The sequence below is a fragment of the Beta vulgaris genome, chromosome 1, assembly GCF_026745355.1.
Source record: "Beta vulgaris subsp. vulgaris cultivar EL10 chromosome 1, EL10.2, whole genome shotgun sequence".
Lineage (NCBI taxonomy): Eukaryota > Viridiplantae > Streptophyta > Magnoliopsida > Caryophyllales > Amaranthaceae > Beta > Beta vulgaris.
The window spans coordinates 2,690,245-2,693,624 of record NC_079202.1 but is presented as its reverse complement, the minus strand read 5'-3'; positions in this window follow the sequence as shown (position 1 = coordinate 2,693,624).

The following is a 3,380-nucleotide window of genomic DNA, read 5'->3' as shown; positions in this document are numbered from 1 at the left end:
CTTAATCGTCTCACCGATTCTATAAGTATGGTGTTAGACCCATGCAAAGTAATGTATGGAGTGAAATCTCTTTAGTAATATAATGCGTGCATCATAAGTCATGATATAATAGTTCCGCCTCGATATGCTCTCTTTCTTCTTAAATAGAGTTTTCATTTTTTATCGTAAATATGAAAGAGAAATCATAAAACATTAATTGTATGAAATTAGAATTAAAAATTGAAGTTGATAAAGTACTAATGAATTGTTTATTGAGTAGAGAAAATGTGAGTCACTTTATAAAGTCATCTTCTTTATGAAAAAGTAGATAATATAATAAAAGCGAAAGCTAAATAATTACCAAAATACTCTATCAAATCTATGGAAGGGATATTGCAAAATGTCTAGATAGAGAAAAATAATAAGAGAGAGAGAAAACCCAGTCAATTTATTCCGACCTTCCATTTATCGCCCTCATGGTTGAAACGAACCCCCCCCCCTCCCCGGCCTAACCGTGCAAGTCGTCGATGTCCCAGCGGTTCTAGATGATACCAAGACTTCAATCCCTTTGGTTCTCTATCCCCTACGCCCTCCTGACTCCTTATCCCCTCTATGTTGTCTAGTCCAACAAGAACCCATTAATGAGCTATCATTTATGAAGATGTTGACTTTGTCAATAGGAGAAGGCCATTTGATGTCGGAAATAATTCCCTTGGCCCCTACGATTCTGCCCTATGCAATTGTTCTTCCCAGAGTCTTTAAATGAGGGTGTGATATTTATTCCCGTATCTCAAGAAGAATATGCAATTCGGTCTAAACCTTGGGAGTCAGCCATCATTCTTAAAGTTCTAGGTCGTTCGTTGTCTCATGACTAAGGAATGAATTAATGAAGATTTCAAAGTGAAAAAACCCTATTGATATCATTTCTCTAGGCATGGGTTTTTCTAGTTTAAAATGTCCATCTCAACTGGAAATGGGAGGCACATGGTTCATTATGGGTTGTATGGTTTGGGTGTAAGACTGATCAACTGGTTTTAACCCATCTTGTGCATAAATTAAGCAATTCTCAACAGGGGCTAATCTACTAAGTAACAAGGGGTAGCATATGCTACCCCTAAAAAATTTTTTTTAAAAAAACCGGCTGGAAGAAAAAAGAATAAGAGACTAATATACCGAATTTGACGATAAGTTACTGAAGAAATGTTTTGCAGCAGTGGTAGGTGTGTTTTCCTTAGAGTCCGAAGACACAAAGGTCTCCAGTTCGACTACCACCTATGTAACATTTTGTTGTTTGTTACTTTTTGTTCCTTTTCTTTTCTTTTTTCCTTTTTTTTCTTTTTCTTTAATTCCCCTATGCATTAGAAAAGAATCTTCTTGGATTTTTTAAAATAAAGTATCCATCTATTTTCTCATTTTCTACACTATATTTTGAATATTTTTTTCTTTTCAAAATGTAGCTTTGATTTTTTTTTATAATTATTCTATATTGTATCCCTCTATTAAATCAACGTTAATTTTTCATTAGTTTCTTATTTTTAGTTCTTCAGACTTATACATTAAAAGGGAGAGAAAATTCTTCAGCTTTAAAACGATTGGATACGATAGAGTGGTAAGTAGAGTTTTTATGGGAAAAACTCTCTCATAATGTAAGTATAAAGACTATAGTATTATGAACCATATAATAATAATAATATAGTGTTGTATATTTAAAAGGGTTATAAGTGTAGTTTAACGTGAATTACATTCTAGTATTATGAACAGTTATTTAGCTACACTAGTGGAAAAAACGGAAGGGCTGCGGTGAAAACAACCGTAAGGGCTGCGTTTTTGGCCTGCAGCCCTTTCTATAGCAGCCCTTCACTAGCTGCGTTTTTAAACGACAGCCCTTCACAATGAAGGGCTGCGTTTTAGGCCCAAAAACGCAACCCTTCCATATTGGAAGGGTGGCGGTTTTGTGTCTAAAACGCAGCCCTTCTTTATACAAAGGGCTGCGTTTTTGGCACAAAACCGCAACTCTTACGATCTATAAAATAATAAAAAAAATATTTTTTCTTTGACATTTTTTTACTCTTGAATATATCAAGAAATTTACAACAGGGAAAATCAACAAGAACAGTCGAAATTTATAGATCTAAAAATTAAAAAAAAAAAAAAAAAAAAAAAAAAAAACGAAAAATGAAAAAAAAGGAATGGAAATGAAAAAAAAAATAACGAAAATGAAAAAATGAACCAAAATGGAAAAAAACGGAACAGAAAATGAAAAAAAAGGGAACAAAATGAAAAAAAAATGGAACGAAAATGAGAAAAAAAAAAATCAAACACACAAATTCAAAATGACAGAAATAAAAAAAAGGAACAAAAACGAAAATGAAAATTAAACAAAACTCAAACTCAAACCTAGATCTGAAAAAAAAAAACTCAAAAGTTACAATCAAGTGTTTTACAACGGCATCATCTAGCGCTTGAAGAAGACAGATTCAGAACATAGAGAATGCTGCAAAACAGAATGCACCGCGACAATTGAACCCCGGAGGTAATCCACGTCCGACGTGGGAGGCCGGCATTCATCTGCGTTGCGAAAATCAGACAAAAATCCCAACATATGCAGTAACTATGGAGCACGGAGACTTCTCAGACTTGAGGTTTTCCAATTTCTGAAAAGTTTTTATCATCCAAACCCGAAACTGTTTTAATGCTTTAAAACCGCATAATGGATGGAATTCCAAAATCTCATTTGTTTCCACGCTACATTGTGCACTACAAAATCATCTTAGAGGATGGCAAGATAAAATACTAGGAACCACTTCTTGTAACTTTCAACAAGCAATTTTGGATCCGTTTTAGTTTGCTTGTATCCAGTAACTTAATTCATCTCCAGCAAAATTCAATTCATATTATCAACTCAGTACCCATAACTCTTGTTTCGAAAAATCAGTTCATTTCCTTTGAAAAATTCCTCGATGCATATATATTGTACAAGAACCCACTCAAGACAATCTCAACTGACAGGTAGGAGTCATATTCAAATAAACATTCAGTAGCCATTGATATGTCTATTTTATATAGAATTTTACCCCCATTTCCCATGGATTATTGGTATTAATTGCGCTCTTCGGAGCCCTTTTTAGTACTAATGTGTGTCTTGTAGTGCATTCGTGTTTTCAGGCTGATTATTATAGGAACAAGCATATTTTGGTGCATTTCCTAATCTTTGATATCGCTACATGAGACAAGAAGTCGGGACGTGCAAAAATCTCACATTGAGCCCAAAAACCTGATGACCGCCCGACCGGGCGACATCTACCCCGGCTGGTCGGGCGAGTCTTACTTAGTCAGAAATCGAACGTTGAAGTTCCAAGAGAATTTGCTCCCGCGCCCGACCGGGCGACATCCACCCGGGA